This window comes from Scyliorhinus torazame, chromosome 15 (assembly GCF_047496885.1).
Source record: "Scyliorhinus torazame isolate Kashiwa2021f chromosome 15, sScyTor2.1, whole genome shotgun sequence".
Taxonomy (NCBI): domain Eukaryota; kingdom Metazoa; phylum Chordata; class Chondrichthyes; order Carcharhiniformes; family Scyliorhinidae; genus Scyliorhinus; species Scyliorhinus torazame.
Window position 1 is genome coordinate 62,551,779 of NC_092721.1, and position 23,689 is coordinate 62,575,467.

At 47.1% G+C, this 23,689-nt stretch overlaps 1 protein-coding gene across 2 annotated transcripts in view; it reads right to left on the reverse strand.

Annotated features, from left to right (window-relative positions):
• abhd13 (abhydrolase domain containing 13) overlaps positions 1-23,689 on the reverse strand; it is a 66,129-nt gene that overhangs the window by 42,180 nt on the left and 260 nt on the right. The gene's annotated exons all lie outside the window — the stretch shown is intronic.

The window sequence follows — 23,689 nt, forward strand, 5'->3', positions numbered from 1 at the left end:
GCAGGCTACCTTCAAAATACAAGTCAATTTTCAATTACATTGAAAGATTAGAGGTTATAATGCGGATTTCTGTTGGGTTACTTACCCGAATATTGATTGATTCTATGCTGCCCTATTTTACAATTTTCAAGTAACCTATTACTCAATAAAAAGGTACTTGAAATAAATTTCTAAACGACTAAAGCGTTACATTAGCAATTTAATGTCTTAAACTATGTTCACATAACCAGGTTTTTGACAAAAAGATGTATTACTACGATAAGACGTTCTTGTTTAAAGAATTTATTTCCCTGAACACAGGATTGAATGCATTGCATTTCTTCCTCGCAATAAATATTTTACACATAAAGAGGCCTCTGTTTTGGAAAGAAGCTTAGGCCTTGCATGTTCTTCCAGTATGAATAACATAGAATTGTAAATCAGACGAACCAATTGGTCAAAATATGATGTCCTAATATATTCAACTCAATATATGTACTCCAAATCAACAATCAAGTGGTTTTGCATCATATTGACACTCATTTGGGACTTTTGGTGGCGGCCATGAGCTGATCGGTTGCACCAAAGTTGGCTCTTACTTGGAGGTTTGGTTCTGGCCCTCTCTACCCGGTTAATGGACGCTTTGCTTGTAATACGTGCAAAATAAGTGGAGGGAGTTACGGTTTCTCCTCCAAACTGGAATGCCGGCAAAAGTAGAGTTAAGCCTTGGCTCAAGATGTGGAGGATCCATGTGGCGCAGCAACGGAGAGCATGGCGGAGTCGGGAGCGTCATCATTGCCTACCCTACTGCTTGTGGCGCAGTCGATGGAATTTATCTAGGGGGGAATTTTGACACCATCGGCAAGAGGTGCTAGAGGATTGGTCCAAGGTGATTGAGGGAGCAGGAGCCCCTCTTTGAAGGACTTTAGAATAAGTGGAGGAGCGTTTGGAGTTGCAAGGTGCAACGATTCAAGAGGTGGAAAGGGCGGTATCTGACCACAGCGACCGATCAGTTGGAGACAGAGGTTGCAATGATGGCTGAAGCCTGTAAGGTGTTGAAGGCGAAGGTGGACATCAGGAGAATTGGTCCAAGCGGCAGAACTTAATAATCATGGGACTGCTGGTGGGAACAAGTGCCATGGACTACATGACTAGGATGTTGATGAAATTGGTTGAGGAGAGGGTCTTCGAGAACCCCCCGGAGGTGGATCGGGCCCACTGGTCACTGCGATAGAGGCCGAGATTGGGATGCCGCCGCGGGCGTTTATCGTATGATTGCATAAGTTTCAGGAAAAGGAGAGGATTCTGAGGTGGGTGACGGCAACGTGAGATTATAGAGGATCAGCACATTTAGATTGACCAGGACACTGGGGCAGGTTTTAATAGCGCCAAGGCACCACTCTTTCGGGGCAAGGTCCTGTTCGGGGTGTTGTACGGTCAAACTTTGGGTGACTTTCAAGGGCAAAGAACATTATTTCACAGTGCCGGAGGAGGCAAATGTCTTTGTCAAGAATGGTTGGGGGAGTGCTAATGGTGGGCACCTTTGGGTTTGAAACGCATGGATACATTTTGTAAGCGTTGTGTCTTTTGCACATGTTGGTCTTGCTTTGGTTTTGGTCGATGGTTCTGAGTCCTGGGTTTCTTTCTTTCCCCTGCTAGTGTGGGGAGTTGATTCTGCCGGTAGGGGTTGTGTGTGTGTGCTCGGTTGGGGCTTTCCGAAGGTCGATGGGGAAGGCAGAATGGGGGAAGCGTGGTTTGGGTGGTGTTCTCGGTGTAGATCTCCAGGTGGGAGTTGCCATGCGAGCAGGGATGCTAGTAAATGAAATTTGTGTGGGGGAGGGGACTGCGGCAGGTAGCCGAGCCCGAGAGGGGGTTATGGTAGGAGTGGAAGTTTGGAAGGGTGGTGTCAAGGGAGGATGAAGGAGAGATTTGGATGTATGGGGGGGGGGGGGGATGTGCTGGTGGCGCAGGTGACTTTGTGGCTGGGTGCAGGTGAGAATGGAGGGCGACCAATTTGGGTGGGCGCAGGCAAGAGGGGAACTTGGAGGTAGGGAGAGTTTAAGTCAGGTTGGCATGGCGGACCTTAGTGGGTGGGGATGGGAGGGGAGAGAGAGAGAGAGAGAGAAAGAGAGAGTCAAAAAACCGCGTGAGAACAGTGGCATGGAACATGTAGCGCTGAACGGCCCGGTGAAACAGTCTTGGGTGTTCGCACATTTGAAGAGCCTTCAGGAGACACGATTGTGGGTGAAGAATCATATGTAGTTAAGAAAGGGATGGGTGGAGCAGACGTTCCACTAGGGGTTTGCTTCCAAGTCGGGGGCGGGGAGGCCTGGTGCAGACTCGACGGGCCGAATAACCTCCTTCTGCACTGTAAATTCTATGATTCTATGAATTCTATGTGCACCCAATTGGGACAATACGGAATTTGTAAAGAAGGCATTGGTGTCCATCCCAGACCTGTATTTGCATCAGTTGATAATAGGGCGGGTACTTCAATTGTATTTTAGACCCTGTGAAGGATAGCTCGAGCCCCAAGTTATTGGCCAAGTTGGATATGGCAAAGGAGCTGGGGGTATTCGTGGATCAATTGAGGGGGGGGGGGGGGGGGGGGGGGAAGAGATGGCCGCTATCCCTGCTTTGTGTTTGCATTGATGATTGAGTCTTTGGCTATTGCATTCCGGGCATCAAGGAAGTGGAAGGGCATTGACACAGGAGGTATGGAGTACAGGGTGTCACTATATGCAAATGATCTGTTGTTATATGTTTCGAACCCACTGCAGTATATGGGGAAATTAATGGACATATTAGGCAAGTTTGGTGCCTTTTCTGGGTATAAATTGAATGTAGCAAAGAGTGAGGTATTCCTGATGAATGCCCAGGGGAGGAGTGCTAATCTGGGAGCCCAGCCATTCAAGCTGGCCAAAACAAGGTTTCGGTATCTGGGAATTCAGGTGGCCAATGATTGGGCCACGATGCATAAGTGGAACTTGAAGGCCGGTTTGATACAGGGGCTAAAAGGGGATCTGAAGAAATGGGAGGCTCTGCTACTGCCCTCAGCGGGGAGGGTGCAGACCATAAGATGAACAATATCCCAAGGGTTTTATTTGTTTTCCAGACTCTTTTCCAAACACGTTCTTTTGGAGGGTAGATAAGTTGACCTCAGAATTTGTATGGGCATGCAAAACGCCTAGGAGGGCTTTCTTGCAGAGAGGATGGGTGGGGGTACTGATGCTCCCAAACCTACTATATTATTATTGGGCAGCAAATGTGTGACGGTGGTGGGGAGGTCGGAATGGGTACAGGTGGAGGAGGCACTCTGTCTGGGGCGTGTTTAAGGACACCGGTGACGGCCCCCCTCCAGTTCTCCCTATATTGATATATAGGTATACCAATAGCCCAGTTGTGGTGTCATTCCTCAAGTTATGGAACCAGCTAAGGAGCACTTTGGAGTGGGGGGTATGTCAGCCCCGGCCCCACTACGCGGGAATCATAGGTTCATACCATCAGGGAAAGTCGCGACGTGCAGGTGTTGGGCATAGGGAAGATGTAGGGCGAGCAAGGGATCTGTTTGTAGAAACAATGCTGGAAGAGTTGCAGGAGAAGTTCCAGCTGCCGAGGGGGAGTTAATTTAGGTACATATAGGTATGGGACTTTGTGCGCAACGAGCTCCCCTCATTCCCTCAGCTGCCAAAGTATACTATACTGGATAAATTGTTAACTCTGGGTGGAAGGAAAGATTGCGGATATTTATGGGTGGTTGTTCGAAATGGAGAAGGCGCCAGTGGAAGAGATAAGTCGGAAAAGGGAGGAGGAGCTGCGGATAAAGCTGGGGGGGGGATGGGGGGCCTGGAGTGAAATTATGTACCGACTGAATTCGACATCATCCTGTCAGGATGAATCTGATAGTTTAATGGTGGCGCACAGGGCCCACATGACTCCTGCTCGATTGAGTGGGTTCTTCCCGGAGGTTGAGGACAAATGCAAGAGGTACGCAAGGGAGCCTGCGAACCCCTTAACTAACACCCTCTGCAAATCATGTCCACAAGGTCTGGTCTTGCCCGAAGTTAGGGGGATTTGGACATCAATTCCCGAGATATATCGGAGATCATGGGGGGGGTGAGGATGGCATCTCGTCTGTTGGTGGTGATCTTTGGATGTTTGGAGATGCCTAAGCTACTGGAGGGGGGGGGGGGGGGGGGGCGCGATGTCATGGCCTCCCCCACTCTGACTGCCCACCGGCGAATCTACTGGGATGGAGGCAGGTGGTGTCAGCGTGATTGGGGGATATGACGGAGTTCTTGCAATTGGAGAAAATTAAGTTCGCTCTGAGAGGGTCAGAGGAAGGATTTCATGTAAGGTGGAGGCAGTTTCTGTCTCCATTCAAGGATTTGTTTATTACCAGCGGGTGGGGAGAGGGGTTAGTTAAGGGGAGAAAAAGGGGAAAATGACAAACTTGTAATTTGTTTTTGTTGATTTGTTTGGAATAAAATACATATATTTTTTAAAATGTCGACACTCATTTGGAAGCGGGAATCTACAGCCAATTTCTGAATACTTTATCACTTTAGCCCACTAATTGCAGGATATAAGCTACAATTTGAAACATCTTTGTACGTTGTAATGCTCTTAAGGAAAGGACAAAGTTGCATTTATATAATATTTTTCATGACCGCTAGCTGGCCAAATATGCACAGCAAGTGAGTCCTTTTGAAGAGGACACACTATTGTAATGCAGGACAGGAACTGCAGCAAACAGTTTTGATTGAAGTGGGGATGGCAACCTAATTTACACATGGTGGAAACAAGCCACAAGGTCAACTAAGATTAGAATGTCAGAGGGTACAAGTGTAGGTGCACAAGTAAAATTATGAAGCAGTGACCATGTATGTTTTCCAGGTGAGGCAGTGGCCAGCAATAGGACTCTGAAAAGATTGATCGTGTTTTTACCTATACATTCAAAAGACATTTAACAAAGTTTTCTATAGACCCCCTCCGATAGCAGCAGTGAGATGGATGAACAGATTGGGTGGCAGATCTTGGAAAAGTGCAGAAGTAACACAGTTGTTGTCATGGGTGACTTCAACTTCCCTAAATCAAAATATAAAATTATTCCTCATTAGTGAAACCTCCGGTCAGAGATCTCGAACTGCACGTTAGCTGATGGATGATCTGTGGTCTCCACGGGGTATGTACTACGCGGTGGAGTTATTCAGGGTCTTGGCAGACGGCAGCGACTGACGAGGAACCCCCGCATTTTAAATGACAATAGTTTGGGAATTTTGGCAGCTTGATGCCACTGCGGGAAATTTGTAACCAATGCAGCAAACAATATGGCATTGGAGAGTGTGGACGGACGAAATGTCCTGTAAGTTGTTAGGGACTGTTATGTATGGATTCAATTGGGTTGTAACCCCGAAAGTTGACTGTATTAAATGTGCAAGTGGTGTTATTGCAAAGTAGAAAAACAAACAAACAAATAATGGCAAGTATACACTCCATGCTGTAAGGAAAATGATAACGGACATAGAACATCGAACGATACAGCGCAGTACAGGCCCTTCGGCCCACGATGTAGCACCGAAACAAAAGCCATCTAACCTACACTATGCCATTATCATCCGTATGCTTATCCAATAAACTTTTAAATGCCCTCAATGTTGGCGAGTTCACTACTGTTGCCGGTATGGCATTCCACGGCCTCACCACTCTTTGCGTAAAGAACCTACCTCTGACCTCTGTCCTATATCTATTACCCCTCAGTTTAAAGCTATGTCCCCTCGTGCCAGCCATTTCCATCCGGGGGAGAAGGCTCTCACTGTCCACCCTATCTAACCCCCTGATCATTTTGTATGCCTCTATTAAGTCTCCTCTTAACCTTCTTCTCTCCAACAAAAATAACCTCAAGTCCATCAGCCTTTCCTCATAAGATTTTCCCTCCATACCAGGCAACATCCTGGTAAATCTCCTCTGCACCCGCTCCAAAGCCTCCAGGTCCTTCCTATAATGCGGTGACCAGAACTGTACGCAATACTCCAAATGCGGCCGTACCAGAGTTTTGTACAGCTGCAACATGACCTCCTGACTCCGGAACTCAATCCCTCTACCAATAAAGGCCAACACTCCATAGGCCTTCTTCACAACCCTATCAACCTGGGTGGCAACTTTCAGGGATCTATGTACATGGACACCTAGATCCCTCTGCTCATCCACACTTCCAAGAACTTTACCATTAGCCAAATATTCCGCATTCCTGTTATTCCTTCCAAAGTGAATCACCTCACACTTCTCTACATTAAACTCCATTTGCCACCTCTCAGCCCAGCTCTGCAGCTTATCTATGTCCCTCTGTAACCTGCTACATCCTTCCTCACTGTCGACAACACCACCGACTTTAGCGTCGTCTGCAAATTTACTCACCCACCCTTCTGCGCCTTCCTCTAGGTCATTGATAAAAATGACAAACAGCAACGGCCCCAGAACAGATCCTTGTGGTACGCCACTTGTAACTGAACTCCATTCTGAACATTTCCCATCAACCACCACCCTCTGTCTTCTTTCAGCTAGCCAATTTTTGATCCATACAAGGAGACAAAAGGGATTTGAAGAAAACTGAATATTGTCTCATGTAAGCCAGGGCTGGCAGGCTACATGGTTCAGTACAATGTTAGACGTTAGTGTGAGGAAGTCAGGAATAAAAACAGGATTGATTGAAGCTTCTGCAATTCATAAAGCAACATAATCAGTGGATAATACATGATATCATAATTTACCATTCCAATGCGAAACGGAAAGCACTTCCTAAAAAAAAAATAATACCAGTGAGGGATAAAAACCTTCTTGGTCGCTGATGGACTGAGTTGTGTGCTGTTTCTAAGGGACGAGGAAGCTTTTACGGTGCTGCTACACCAAGGTAATCAGATGCCTTGGAGGTAGTGGAACACACGGATATTGCTATTGTGTTACCTTCCTGAGTAGCGACAGCTATGGTTCACGGTGATTGAACTTGAGGCAAGAATACAAAGAGTCTATCGACACTGGTCTGCGGGATGGATGAATTTACAGTTGATTTCTGTACACAGTTTACAAATCACGACATGTACACACACATGACAAGGATCGAGGATAGCTGCTAGTCAGTACAACTAGAAGGGGGATATAAACCCTACAGTAGGATTCAACTCAGAGTCAGCTCTCGTAGCTCGGTCATGGGGTTTTACCTGATGCATGGATTGATAATACTGGTTATTATAATTGTATATTGTATAATCATTGGATGCCTTAATATGGGCTGTAAGATGACTATGGCTCGGATGATGCCGATAGACTGGGCCCATCACCACTCACCAAGATGACATCCCGTTACTGGCGACCATCAAACCAGAAGGAACCCGGACGAAGAGCCAGTGGCTGTAAAAAGGTGATGAGGTGTTTATGTACGGAATGTAATGAATCGCGGGACGGTCTTTCAGATCAGACATTGATGCAGGTTATTAACCCGGAATGTTTATAATGGACACTGGGAGTTGTATGCCTAACCAAACTCCATATTTGGACCGAGACAGCAACAGGACTATTGTTGGTCTTAGCATACTCTTTGACCATTAGGGGGAATTCCTACCCACACATTTCTCTAGCGATAGAGACCCTCGTGGCAGAGGTGAAAGAAAATATAACATGTCTGTTCTCCACCTGCACTGAACGGAGGTGTTGCGTAACCCAGACGTCAGGCCAATGCATCTGCCACAACATCACCGGTGTCCCGTTGTCGGCGAGTAGCGGAAGGGAATGTTGGTTAGGAAGCGGCATAGTAGTTATCATAGAATGATAGAAGGAGAGAATGAGGAATTGATCTAAAGAAAAGAGCATTAGACTGGGGTGACCAGTTAGAATAGTGCATTATGGACATGAATTTGGGTTGCAGGGAGTGAACAAAGAGATTGGACAAAGCATGGCGAGAGGGGGATGGGAAGCTATTTGACCAGTTCTTTGCACAAAGGATACTGCAAAGGATGCTGGGAGAAAGAGGCCCAAGGCAAGGAATGTAGGAAAAGGGCCTGTAAGAATCTTGTATTTGTCACCGTTACCTTATTTGGACGTGGGTATGTGAAATTTGAGGCTGAACCCATTTGTATGAAACCAGACGCGGTGCTTCCTTTGTTCACTTGCTCTGGGGATCAGGAACAGTGTTGGTCCTGCTGTTATCAGAGTGAGTCTGGCTTGCAAACTATTTGAAATAAAATAAAACAATATCTACAAATCCGAACTCAGCTTTTTGATTGAGACCAGACTGGGCAGAAAGAACTAAATTTCAACACTACCTCCTCCGGCAGCGAGTTCCAGGCACCCACTACCCTACGTGTAAAAAACGTGCCTCGTACATCTACCCTAAACCTTGCCCCTCGCACATTAAACCTATGCCCCCCTAGTAATTGACCCCTCTACCCTGGGGAAAAGCCTCTGACTATCCACTCTGTCTATGCCCCTCATAATTTTGTAGACTTCTATCAGGTCGCCCCTCAACCTCCGTCGTGCCAGTGAGAACAAACAGAGTTTATTCAACAGCTACTCATAGCTAATGCCCTCCATATCAGGCAACATCCTGGTAAATCTCTTCTGCACGCTCTCTAAAGCCTCCACATCCTTCTGGTAATGTGAACACTATACTCCAAGTGTGGCCTAACTAAGGTTCAATACAGCTGCAACATGACTTGCCAATTCTTATACTCAATGCCCCGGCCAGTGAAGGCAAGCATGCCGTATGCCTTCTTGACTACCTTCTCCACCTGTGTTACCCCTTTCAGTGACCTGTGGATCTGTACACCTAGACATCTCTGACTTTCAATACTCTTGAGGGGTCTACCATTCACTGTATATTCCCTACCTGCATTAGACCTTCCAAAATGCATTACCTCACATTTGTCCGGTTAAACTCCATCTGCCATCTCTCCACCCAAGTCTCCAAACAATCTAAATCCTGCTGTATCCTCTGACAGTCCTCATCGCTATCCGCAATTCCACCAACCTTTGTGTCGTCTGCAAGCTTACTAATCAGACCAGTTACATTTTCCTCCAAATCATTTATATATACTACGAACACCACGAGTCACAGCCCTCCAATTAGAAAAGCACCCTTCCATTGCTACTCTCTGCCTTCTATGATCAAGCCAGTTCTGTATCCACCTTGCCAGCTCACCCCTGATCCCGTATGACTTCACCTTTTGTACCAGTCTACCATGAGGGACCTTGTCAAAGGCCTTACTGAAGTCCATATAGACAACATCCACTGCCCTACCTGCATCAATCATCTTAGTGACCTCCTCGAAAAACTCTATCAAGTTAGTGAGACACGACCTCCCCTTCACAAAACCATGCTGCCTCTCACTAATACGTCCATTTGCTTCCAAATGGGAGTAGATCCTGTCTCGAAGAATTCTCTCCAGTAATTTCCCTACCACTGACGTAAGGCTCACCGGCCTGTAGTTCCCTGGATTATCCTTGCTACCCTTCTTAAACAAAGGAACAACATTGGCTATTCTCCAGTCCTCTGGGACATCATCTGAAGACAGTGAGGATCCAAAGATTTCTGTCAAAGCCTCAGCAATTTCCTCTCTAGCTGCCTTCAGTATTCTGGGGTAGATCCCATCAGGCCCTGGGGACTTATCTACCTTAATATTTTTCAAGACGCCCAACACCTCGTCTTTTTGGATCTCAATGTGACCCAGGCTATCTCCTCACCCTGCTCCAGACTCAACATCCACCAATTCCTTCTCTTTGGTGAATACTGATGCAAAGTATACATTTAGTACCTCGCCCATTTCCTCTGGCTCCACACATAGATTCCCTTGCCTATCCTTCAGTGGGCCAACCCTTTCCCTGGCTACCCTCTTGCTTTTTATGTACCCTCGTGCTTTTTATGTACGTGTAAAAAGCCTTGGGATTTTCCTTAACCCTTTTGCCAATAACGCCACAGAATCCCCAGCCTCTGATCGGCTCTTGCAGTCACAGTATTTATATGGCTCGTTCAGTTACATTTTAGGTCAATGATAATCCCCAGGATGTTGATTCAATGGGAGATTCAGTACTGGTAATGCCATTGATTGTCAAGGATTGATGGTTTGATTCTCTCTTGTTGGAGATGGTCATTGCCCGGCTCGTGTGGTGTGTGGTTACTTGACACTTAATTGTGAGCCGAAGCTTGGATACTGTCATGGTCTTGCTACATATGATCATGTTCTGCTTCAGTATTTGAGGAGTCATGAATAATGGTGAACACTGTGCAATCATCAGTGAACTGTGCAATCATCAGTGAACATGATGTGGAGATCCCGGCGTTGGACTGGGTGACGGGTGAGTCCTGATGAAGGAGCTAAGCTCCGAAAGCTAGTGATTCCAAATAAATCTGTTAGATTATAACCTGGTGTTGTAAGACTTCTATAAGTGAACATGTCATTGATGAACCAGCTGAACAAAATTGGGACGAGGACACCACCCTGAGGAACGCCTGCAAGTGTCCCAGGGCTGAGATTATTGACCTGCAACAACCACAACCATTTTCCTTTGTGCCAGGTATGACTCCAACCAGTGGAGAATTTCCCCCGGAATTCATATTGAATCTAGTTTTGCCAGGACTCCTTGATGTCACATTTGGTTCAAATACAGTCTTGATATCAAGATTAGTCACTTCATGCCGTGTTCAGGGGTCGGATTCTTCGTTTCTGAGTCTAAGTGTTGACGCCAACGCAGAATCCGTGGACTTTCATCTTTCATGTCAGAGAAATCGGTGGCCGACGTGCACTGATTCTGCTACCAGTGAGGGGCTAGCACTGGCGCAACGTGAAGAACCACTGAAACCCACGTAAAACGGTGCGCGAATCTCCGGATCCATAATGGACACTCACAGGGCTGACGAGCACCCCCCACACACACACCGGTCGGGGCCGAAAAGATGGACCAAGTTGTGCTGGAGTGCCCATACAGCTGATGGGTTAGCTGTGTCTAGAGGGCACCCAGCGGGTGCGGGGGGGTTCACCGATACGACTCAGGGCACCAAATTTAAAGTGGGCTGTCACTGGCATGCGCAGCCGCATGGCTGCGGTAATAGTTTTGCATACCCACAGCCCACCTCCTGGCCACCCCCCACTACTCCCCCCAGCCCTGGCAAAAGCCTCCAGGCCAGCAGCACGGCTGTTGGCGAATTATGACGCTGCTGGATAATGTCCAGACGCCCTCTCACGCTCTCAGCAGCTACCATGCCAGGTTCATGATTTGTGAGAGCACACATGGACTGCGCCGTGGGGAACTCAGCCCATCAGAGGCGGAGAATCACGGGTGAGCCCACTAATGATATGCGAACGGTGTTGCAACTACACATCGCATTGATGTCATTTCGAGGAGGCGGAGCATCGCGATCCGTCGTCAAACTGTCGCCTGCCGCAATTTCGCCGTCGGGAGCTCTTCTCCGCCCGACCACACGTCCCAATGTCGGTGTCGGCTAACGGAGAATCGCACCCTTAATCTTTTGTCTAAGGCTGTAACAAAGTAAGGAGCCGAGTGGTACTGGCAAAACCCAAACTAAGCATCAGCAGGGAGGTTATAACTGAGTTAGTGCTGCTTAATAGCACTTCCACTGACACTTTTCATCACTTTGCTGATGAAACGATGATTGGCCAAGTTGGATTTGCCCTGGTTTCTGCGGATGGGACATATCTGGGAAATTTTCGGCATTGCTGGGCAGATGTCAATGATATTAGGGCAACACGGTATCATAGTGGTTAGCACAATTGCTTCACAGCGCCAGGGTCCCAGGTTCGATTCCCGGCTTGGGTCACTGTCTGTGCGGAGTCTGCACGTGCTCCCAGTGTGTGCGTGGGTTTCCTCCTCCGGTTTCCTCCCACAGTCCAAACATCTGATTAGGTGGATTGGCCATGCTAAATTGCCCTGAGTATCCAAAATTGCCCTTAGTGTTGGGTGTGGTTACTGGGTTATGGGGATAGGGTGGAGGTGTGGGCTTGGGTAGGGTGCTCTTTCCAAGAGCCGGTGCAGACGCGATGGACCGAATAGCCTCCTTCTGCACTGCAAATTCTATGAAATATACCTGTACTGGAACAGCTTGGCTAGGGGGACAGCTCATTCTAGGAATCCAAGTCTTGATACTATGAGTAGAATGTTGTCATGGCCCATAGCCTTTGAAGTATCCAATGCCTTAAGCCATTTCTTGATACCACATGGCAAATTGAATTGGTTGAAGTTGAGCATCTGTAATGCTCGAGACTTCAGGAGGAGGCCGAGATGGGCCATCCACCAGCACGTCACGCTGGAGATGGTTGGAAATGCTACAGCCTCGTCTTTTCCACCAATGTGCTGGACTCTCCCAGCATTGATGTAGATATTTGTGGAGCCCCCTTCACCTGATCACCATTTGATTGTCCACCACCATTCACAACTGGATGTGGAAGAACTGCAGAGTTAGATCCGATTGTTTGGTTATAGGATCACTTTGCTCTGCCTATCACATGGGCCTTCTGCTGTTTGACATCTAAGTAGTCCTGTGTTGTAGCATCATCAGGCTGACAGCTCATTTTTAGCTATGCCTGGTGCTGCTCCTGTCTTGTCCTCCTGCATTCTCCATTGAACCAGGGTTGATGGCAATGGTAGAGTGAGGGCCATGAGGTTATTGATTGCGATTGAATACAATTCTGCTGCTACTGATGGCCCATAGAACTTCATTGATGCCCATTTTCGAGTTGTAGATCTGCTTGAAATCTATCCCATCTAGCATAGTGGTAGAGCCACACATGTTGGAGGGGGTCCTCAATGCGAAGGCAGAACTTAGACTCCCCAAGGATGTGAGGTGACCACTCCTACCAATACTGTCATGGATAGATGCATCTGCGACAGGTAGACTGGTGATAATAAGGTCAACTGCGGCTTTTCCTAGTGCTGGCTCCCTGCTGCAGACCCAGTCCAGAAGATATATCCTTTGGGACTCAGCCAGCTCAGTTAGGAGTGGTGCCACTGAGCAACCCTAGGTGATGATCAGGCAAAACCCCCACCCAGAGTACATTCCGTGACACATTTAGTGGCAATTTAGTGCTTCTTTCAATTGGTGTTGAAACTGGAAAACTACTGATTAATTAGGGGGGGGGGGGGGGGTTGTCGGTAGACCCATAGTGCTGTTAGAGAGAGAGAGGTCCAGGATTTTGCCCCAGCGACAATGAAGGAACTGTGATATATTTCCAAGTCAGGGTGGTGAGTGACTTGGAGGGGAACATCCGAGTCGTAGGGTTCCCAGGTATCTGCTGCTCTTGTCCTTCTAGATGGTAGTGGTCATGGGTTTAGGTTTAGAAGGTGCTGTCTAAAGAACCTTGGTGAGTTGCTGCAGAGCATCTTGTAGATGGTGCACACGGTTGCTACTGTTCATCGGTGGTGGAGGGTTTGAATGTTTGTGGAAGGGATAGCAATCAAGCGGGCTTCTTTGTCCTGGATGGTGCTGAGTTCTTGAGCGTTGGTGGGGCTGCACTCATCCAGGCAAGTGGAGAGCGTTCCATTACACCCCTGACTTCTGCTGTGTAGATGGTGCACAGGCTTTGGGGGGGGGCCAGGAGGTGAGTTAATGGGGGATTCCTAGTATTTGACATGCCCTGGTCGCCACAGTATTAATATGGCTAGTCCAGTTCAGTTTCTGATTAATGGTAACCCCCAGGATGTCGATTGTGGTGGATTCAGCGATGGTAATGCCCTTGAATGTCATGGGGCGGTGATTAGATCCTCTCTTGTAGGAGATGGTCATTGGCTGGCACTTGTGTGGTGCAAAGGTAACTTGCCACTTGTTAGCCCAAGTCTGGATATTGTCCATGTGTTGCTGCATTTGGACATGGACTGCTTCATTATCTGAGGAGTCGCAAATGGTGCTGAACATTGTGCAGTCATCTGCAAACATCCCCACTTTTGACGTAATGACGGAAGGGAGGTCATTAATGAAGCAGCTGAAGATGGTTGGGCCTAGGACACGACCCTGAGGAATTCCTGCAGTGATGTCTTGGAGCTGAGATGATTGACCTCCAACCACGATAACCAGCTTCCTTTGTGCCAGGTATGCCTCCAACTTCAGGAGTGGTTCCCCACCCCCCCGATTCCCATTGACTCCAGCTTTGCGAGTGCTCCTTGATGCCATACTCGGTCAAATGCTGCCTTGATGTCAAGGACAGTCACTCTCGCCTCACCTCTTGCATTCAGCTCTTTATCCAGTTTGATCCAAGGCTCTAATGAGGTCAGGAGCTGAGAGATCCTGGCGGAACACAAACTGAGCGTCTGTGAGCCGGTTATTACTGAGTAAGTGTCGTAGCACAGTTGAAGACTCCTTCCATCACTTTGCTGATGATGGAGAGTTGACTTATTGGGGGGGGATTGGCTGGGTTGGATTTGTCCTGTTTCTTGTGTACAGGACACACCTGGGCAATTTTCCACATTGTCGGGTAGTTGCCAGTGTTGTAGCTATACTGGAACAGCTTGGCTAGGGGTGCGGCAAGTTCTGGGGCACAAGTCTTTAGTACTACTGTCGTAATATTATCAGGACCCATATACTTTGCAGTATCCAGTGCCTTCAGCCATCTCTTGATATCATGTGGAGGGAATCGTATTGGCTGAAGACTGACATCTGTGATTCTGGGGACCTCCGAGGGAGACCGAGATAGATTGTCCACTCGGCACTTCTGACTGAAGGTTGTTACAAAAGCCTCAGTCTTGTCTTTTGCACAGCTGTGCTGGGCTTCTCCATCATTGAGGATGGGGATATTTGTGGAGCCGCCTCTTACAATGAGTTGTTTAATTGTCCACCACCATTCACAACTGGATGTGGCCGGACTGCAGAGCTTAGATCTGACGTTTGTTGTGGAATCACTTACCTCTTTCTATTGCTTGCTGCTCATGCTGTTTGGCGCATGTAGTCCTGTGTTGTAGTTTCACTAGGTTGACACTTCATTTTTTAGTGTGCCTGCCGTTGCTCCTGACATGCTCTCCTGCACGCTTCATTAAATCAGGGTTGATCCCCTGGTTTGGTGGTAATGGAAGAGTGGGGGATATGCCAGGCTATGAGGTTACAGATTGTGGTTGGATACAATCCTGTGGCTGCCGGTGACCCACAGCCCCTCGTGGATGCCCTGGCTTGAGTTGCTAGATCTATTCGATCCACTATTTAGCACGGTGGTAGTGCCACACAACACGATGGAGGGCATCCTCTATGTGAAGATGGGACTTTGTCTCCACAAGAACTGCGCAGTGGTCACTTCTATGAATACTGTCATGGACAAATGCATCTGCAGCAGGCAGGTCGGCAAGAAGTTGGTTCTCTCATCACCTGCCTCAGTCCCAGTCTAGCAGTTATGGCCTTAGAACCCGGCCAGCTTGGTCTGTGGTGGTACTCCCGAACCACTTTGGTGATGGACACTGAAGTCATATTTTGCACCCATGCCACTGTCAGTGCTTCCTCCAAGTGGTGTTAGAACGTAGAACATAGTGCAGAAGGAGGCCATTCCGCCCATCGAGTCTGCACCGACCCACTTAAGCCCCACTTCCACCCTATCCCCGTTACCCAATAACCCCTCCTAACCTTTTTTTTTTGGTCACTAAGGGCAATTTATCATGGCCAATCCACGTAATCTGCAAGTCTTTGGACTGTGGGAGGAAACCGGAGCACCCGGAGGAAACCCACGCAGACACGGGGAGAACGTGCAGACTCCGCACAGACAGTGACCCAGCAGGGAATCGAACCTGGGACCCTGGCGCTGTGAAGCCACAGTGCTATCCACTTGTGCTGCCATGTTCAACATGGAGGAGTACTGATTGATCAGCTGATGGTGGTCGGTTCATGGTAATCAGCAGGGGGTTTCCTTGCCCATGAATAACCTGAAGCCATGAGACTTTGTGGGGTTCAGAGTCGATGTTGAGGATTCCCAGGGCAACTCACACCCGACTGTATACCACTGTGCCGCCACCTCTGCTGTGTCTGTCGTGCCGGTGAGACAGGACATGCCCAGGAATGGTGATAGTGGTGCCTGGGACATTGTCTTTAAGGTATGATTCTGTGAGTATAACTATGTCAGGCTGTTGCTTGACTAGTCTGTGAGACAGCTCTCCTAACTTTGACAGAAGCCCCCAGATGTTAGTAAAGAGGACTTTGCAGGGTTGGGTTTTCCGTTGTCATTTCCATTGTCGATGCCGGGTGGTCCATCCGGTTTCATTCCTTTTTTGTGTTTTCGTAAAGTTCGAATACAACTGAGCTTGCTGGGCTTTTCAGAGGGCATTTAAAAGTTAACCACACTGGCTGTGGAGGAGGCCTGACCAGGTAAGGGTACCAGATTTCCTTCCCTAAACGATATTAGTGAATAAGATGGGTTTTTATGACAATTGACAGTGTTTTCATGGTCATCATTAGACTTTTAATTCCAAACCTCCTGTGGTGGGATTCGAACGCCGGTGCCTAGATCAATATCTTGGGTCTCTGGATTATTGGATTACCACTACACCACCACCTCCTATCGTTTCTGCTGCCTAAGTCGATGGGGATGAATCCATACAAGTGAGTGACTTAATAACGATAATAATCTTTATTAGTGTCACAAGTAGGCTTACATTAACACTGCAATGAAGTTACTGTGAAAATCATCTATTCGCCACACTCTGGCGCCTGTTCAGGTACATTGAGGGAGAATTCAGAATGTCCAAATCACCTAACAAGCACATCTTTCTGGAATTGTGGGAGGAAACAAGAACACCCGGAGAAAACCCACGCAAACACGGGGAGAACGTGCAGACACCGCACAGGCAGTGACCCAAGCCGGTAATCAAACCCGGGTTCTTGCAGCTGTGAAGCAACAGTGCTACGGACTTCAGAGGGCATTGGAGAGTCAATCACATTGCTGTGGGTCTGTCAGCCAGATCAAGTAAGGATTGCACATGAGTGAACCAAATGGTGTTTTTATGACGATCATCAGACTAGCTTTTATTCCAGATTTATTAACTAAATTTAAATTCCACCAGCTGCTGTGGTGAGATTTTAACCCATGGCCCCAGAGGATTAGTCTGGATCACTAGTTCAGTGACATTACTCAGTGGCACTATGCCACTGTCTCCTCTTGAATGCAATAGCCTTTAGGACTATTGCATCTCACAGACTGTGAGATGTGGCAGGTCCGGGAGGCTTCCAGCGTCATGGCTTCATCTGCAGAAAGTGCACCCAACTGGAGCTCCTCACAGACCACATGGTTCGGTTGGAGCAGCAATTGGATGCACTTAGGAGCATGCAGGTGGCGGAAAGCGGCATAGATCGCAGTTATGTAAATGTGGTCACATCCAAGGTGCAGGCAGAGAAATGGGTGACCACCAGAAAGGGCAGGCAGTCAGCGCAGGAATCCCCTGTGGTTGTCCCCCTCTCGAACTGGTATACCCCTTTGGATACTGTCGGGGGGGATAGCCTATCAGGGGAAAACAGCAGCAGCCAGAGCAGTGGCACCACGGCTGGCTCTGATGTTCAGAAGGGAGGGTCAAAGCGCAGAAGAGCAATAGTAATAGGGGACTCTATAGTCAGGGGCACAGATAGGCGCTTCTGTGGACGTGAAAGAGACTCCCGGATGGTATGTTGCCTCCCTGGTGCCAGGGTCCAGGATGTCTCCGAACGGGTAGAGGGCATCCTGAAGGGGGAGGGCAAACAGGCAGAGGTCGTTGTACATATTGGTACTAACGACATAGGCAGGAAGGGGCATGAGGTCCTGCAGCAGGAGTTCAGGGAGCTAGGCAGAAAGTTAAAAGACAGGACCTCTAGGGTTGTAATCTCGGGATTACTCCCTGTGCCACGTGCCAGTGAGGCTAGAAATAGGAAGATAGAGCAGCTAAACATGTGGCTAAACAGCTGGTGTAGGAGGGAGGGCTTCCGTTATCTGGACCACTGGGAGCTCTTCCGGGGCAGGTGTGACCTATATAAGAAGGACGGGTTGCATCTAAACCGGTGAGGCATAAATATCCTGGCTGCGAGGTTTGCTAGTGTCACACGGGAGGGTTTAAACTAGTATGGCAGGGGGGTGGGCAAGGGAGCAATAGGTCAGAAGGTGAGAGCATTGAGGGAGAACTAGGGAATAGGGACAGTGGGGCTCTGAGGCAGAGCAGACAGAGAGAAGTTGCTGAACACAGCGGGTCTGGTGGCCTGAAGTGCACATGTTTTAATGCAAGAAGTATTACGGGTAAGGCAGATGAACTTCGAGCTTGGATTAGTACTTGGAACTATGATGTTGTTGCCATTACAGAGACCTGATTGAGGGCAGGGCAGGATTGGTAGCTAAACGTTCCAGGATTTAGATGTTTCAGGCGGGATAGAGGGGGATGTAAAAGGGGAGGCGGAGTTGCGCTACTGGTTCGGGAGAATATCACAGCTGTACTGCGGGAGGACACCTCAGAGGGCAGTGAGGCTATATGGGTAGAGATCAGGAATAAGAAGGGTGCAGTCACAATGTTGGGGGTTTACTACAGGTCTCCCAACAGCCAGCGGGAGATAGAGGAGCAGATAGGTAGACAGATTTTGGAAAAGAGTAAAAACAACAGGGTTGTGGTGATGGGAGACTTCAACTTCCCAAATATTGACTGGGACTCACTTAGTGCCAGGGGCTTAGACGGGGCGGAGTTTGTAAGGAGCATCCAGGAGGGCTTCTTAAAACAATATGTAGACAGTCCAACTAGGGAAGGGGCGGTACTGGACCTGGTATTGGGGAATGAGCCCAGCCAGGTGGTAGATGTTTCAGTAGGGGAGCATTTCGGTAACAGTGACCACAATTCAGTAAGTTTTAAAGTACAGGTGGACAAGAATAAGAGTGGTCCTAGGATGAATGTGCTAAATTGGGGGAAGGCTAATTATAACAATATTCGGCGGGAACTGAAGAACATAGATTGGGGGCGGATGTTTGAGGGCAAATCAACATCTGACATGTGGGAGGCTTTCAAGTGTCAGTTGAAAGGAATTCAGGACCGGCATGTTCCTGTGAGGAAGAAGGATAAATACGGCAAATTTCGGGAACCTTGGATAACGAGAGATATTGTAGGCCTCGTCAAAAAGAAAAAGGAGGCATTTGTCAGGGCTAAAAGGCTGGGAACAGACGAAGCCTGCATGGAATATAAGGAAAGTAGGAAGGAACTTAAGCAAGGAGTCAGGAGGGCTAGAAGGGGTCACGAAAAGTCATTGGCAAATAGGGTTAAGGAAAATCCCAAGGCTTTTTACACGTACATAAAAAGCAAAAGGGTAGCCAGGGAAAGGGTTGGCCCACTGAAGGATAGGCAAGGGAATCTATGTGTGGAGCCAGAGGAAATGGGCGAGGTACTAAATGAATACTTTGCATCAGTATTCACCAAAGAGAAGAAATTGGTAGATGTTGAGTCTGGAGAAGGGTGTGTAGATAGCCTGGGTCACATTGAGATCCAAAAAGACGAGGTGTTGGGTGTCTTAAAAAATATTAAGGTAGATAAGTCCCCAGGGCCTGATGGGATCTACCCCAGAATACTGAAGGAGGCTGGAGAGGAAATTACTGACGCCTTGACAGAAATCTTTGGATCCTCACTGTCTTCAGGGGATGTCCCGGAGGACTGGAGAATAGCCAATGTTGTTCCTCTGTTTAAGAAGGGTAGCAAGGATAATCCAGGGAACTACAGGCCAGTGGGCCTTACTTTAGTGGTAGGGAAATTACTGGAGAGAATTCTTCGAGACAGGATCTACTCCCATTTGGAAGCAAATGGACGTATTAGTGAAAGGCAGCATGGTTTTGTGAAGGGGAGGTCATGTCTCACTAACTTGATAGAGTTTTTCGAGGAGGTCACTAAGATGATTGATGCAGGTAGGGCAGTGGATGTTGTCTATATGGACTTCAGTAAGGCCTTTGACAAGGTCCCTCATGGTAGACTAGTACAAAAGGTGAAGTCATACGGGATCAGGGGTGAGCTGGCAAGGTGGATACAGAACTGGCTAGGTCATAGAAGGCAGAGAGTAGCAATGGAAGGATGCTTTTCTAATTGGAGGGCTGTGACCAGTGGTGTTCCACAGGGATCAGTGCTGGGACCTTTGCTCTTTGTAGTATATATAAATGATTTGGAGGAAAATGTAACTGGTCTGATTAGTAAGTTTGCAGACAACACAGAGGTTGGTGGAATTGCGAATAACGATGAGGACTGTCAGAGGATACAGCAGGATTTAGATTGTTTGGAGACTTGGGCGGAGAGATGGCAGATGGAGTTTAATCCGGACAAATGTGAGGTAATGCATTTTGGAAGGTCTAATGCAGGTAGGGAATATACAGTGAATGGTAGAACCCTCAAGAGTATTGAAAGTCAAAGAGATCTAGGAGTACAGGTCAACAGGTCGTTGAAAGGGGCAACACAGGTGGAGAAGGTAGTCAAGAAGGTATACGGCATGCTTTCCTTCATTGGCCGGGGCATTGAGTATAAGAATTGGCAAGTCATGTTGCAGCTGTATAGAACCTTAGTTAGGCCACACTTGGAGTATAGTGTTCAATTCTGGTCGCCACACTACCAGAAGGATGTGGAGGCTTTAGAGAGGGTGCATAAGAGATTTACCAGAATGTTGCCTGGTATGGAGGGCATTAGCTATGAGGGGCGGTTGAATAAACTTGGTTTGTTCTCACTGGAACGAAGGAGGTTGAGGGGAGACCTGATAGAGGTCTACAAAATTATGAGGGGCATAGACAGAGTGGATAGTCAGAGGCTTTTCCCCGGGGTAGAGGGGTCAATTACTAGGGGGCATAGGTTTAAGGTGCGAGGGGCAAGGTTTAGAGTAGATGTACGAGGCAATTTTTTTTACGCAGAGGGTAGTGGGTGCCTGGAACTCGCTACCGGAGGAGGTGGTGGAAGCAGGGACGATAGTAACATTTAAGGGGCATCTTGACAAACACATGAATAGGATGGGAATAGAGCGATACGGACCCAGGAAGTGTAGAAGATTGTAGTTTAGTCGGGCAGCATGGTCGGCACGGGCTTGGAGGGCCGAAGGGCCTGTTCCTGTGCTGTACATTTCTTTGTTCTTTGTATTCATGCAGATTGAAGGCTTAAAAGCAGCACCATTTTGACTGAATTCCTGCAGCTTGAGTTTCTGCTTTAGGAACAATCAAGAAATTGTATTGGTACAGTTGGGCTCCAATTTTCTGCTCAAATTCATTTGCATAATCTCAAATAGAAAACCTTGCATAAATCTGCACACAACACCCTAGCAATGGAGCATGATCTTTTTTTTTCTTCTATTACAAAGCATTCCTTGACATAATTGAGAGTAATAACCTTTTATTAACTGTCTCCATACACAATCTGTGTGTGTGAAAGGTCAAAACATGATTTGTATAAATTTAAATATTTATTGGATTGAGATAGGTGGAATTTTCTACAAGTGAATACTATTCTTCTGGGATCATTTCAAAGAATATGCCTAGATCATAGGAGCAGGAGTAAGCCATTCAGCGCAATGAGCCTGCTCTGCCATTCAAACAATCATGACTGATCACTTTCATACCTTTTCCCCACACTATCCTCATATCCCTTCTATACCCATATCTTCTCGACTGAGTAGCACTATCTCCGTATGCTTCACCCAATGTCTATGTATTTACATTGTGTATCGATCGTATGTCTTAGGTTTTTCATGTATGAAACTATCTGTCTGGACTGTCCGCAGAACAATACTTTTCACGTACACGTGATAATAAACCCAAATCCTTTTCTGTCATTGGCATTTAGAAATCTGTCAATCTCTGCTTTAAACATACTCAATGACTCCGATTGCACAGCCCTCTGGGATAGAGAATTCCAAAGATTCACAACCATCTGAGTAAAGACATTTCTCCTCATCTTGGTCCTAAATAGCTTCTCCCCTTATTCTGAAACGGTGTTCTGTTCTGGACTCCCGGTCCAAGGCAAACATCTACCTGCATCTGCCCTGTATATCCCTTTTAAGTATTTTGCAGGTTTCAATGGGATTACCTCTTATTCTTCAAAACTCAGGAAATACAGGTCCAATTTCCTCAATCTTTCTTCACAGGATAGTTTTCTTGCACTCCCTCTATGGCAATAATATTAAGGGGACCAAAACTGCACATTGTATTCCAGATGCTGTCTAACCCATGTTCTGTACAACTGAAGCAAGACTTGGCTACTCCTGTACTCAAATCCTCTTCCAATAAAGGCTAACATATCATTAGCCTTTCTAATGGCTTTCTGAACCGGCATGATAGCTTTCAGTGATTTATTCACAAGGACACACAGGTCTCTCCGTGCATCTGTGTATTTTTAAAATAAATTTAGAATACCCAATTAATTTTTTCCAATTAAGGGGCAATTTACCTTGGCCAATCCACCTATCCTGCACATCTTTTGGTTGTGGGGGTGAGACACATGCAGACACGGGGAGAATGTGCAAACACCACGGACAGTGACCCGGGTCCAAGATCGAACCAGAGTCCTTGGAGCCATGATGCACCAGTGCTAACCACTGTGCCATTGTGCTGCCCATCTATGCGTTTTATTTTATCACCAATTCCTCACATATATTCCTCCCACCAAAGTGGGTAACTTCACATTTTTCCACACGTTTGCCATTTTCTTGTCCACTCAAAAAGTCTGTCCAAATCCCCTTGAAGCCACTTCGCATCTGCCTTACAACATATATTCTCACCTAGTTTTGGTGTCATCTGCGAACCTGAAATATAACATTTGGTCCCCACATCCAAATCATTGATATATATTGTGAAAAGTTGAGTCCATTTTCTGATCGTTGTGGTGCCCCACTAGTCATAGCCTGCCAGCGCAAGAATTGGACGTTTATTCCTTACACTCCCTGTTTTCTGCCTGTCTACCAATCCTTAAGCCATGCGAGGCTCTTACCTCCTATCCTATGTGCTTTAATTTTACTAGCCAACCGCCCATGGAAGATTTTATCAAAAGCCTATATCTACCAACTCTCCTTTATCAATTCTGTTATTAACATTCTCACAAAACCCCAACAGGTTCATCAATCCATGTTGAATATTCCCAATCATATCATTATTATCCAAATGTCCCTTTATCATCTTTTAAATAGGTTCCAGCATTATTCCTACTGCTGATGGAAGGCTAAAGGATCTAATATTTGTATCATTTTCACTTTCCCCCCCTTTTTGAATAGTATGGTGACCTTGTATACCTTCCAATCTGCAGGAATTTATAGAATTTTGTAAGATAATCACTTGTCTTGTAAAAAAACACTAAATTAATCCTCCAGCAGTCAACCGTCTTAATACCAGTCCAACGCCGACATCTCCACATCATGTCTTAATACCCGACTATCAACAAACCATCAGTGTTGACATTAGGTCGATGACATAGCACCCATATCCCACTGCCCACCTCCGGAAGTTTTTAAGGAGATGCACAATCAATAACGTCGGAGAATTGGAAGCCTGCACTGTTTCCGAAAGGCAATGAAAACGGTTTTGTATCGGTCTCCTGTAAAGGAACAGTGGACCAATCCGGCTTGTGTGAGCTGAATATAAACTTAATGGACAGTTCCATGATGGCCCTGACACTGCCCCCACCCCCACCAAGCAGCAGCACCTGGGCTAATGTCACTTTGAAATGCACCCAGTTAAAATTCATTAGGATGGGGGTTGGTCGAACGACACACACAAGGCATAGC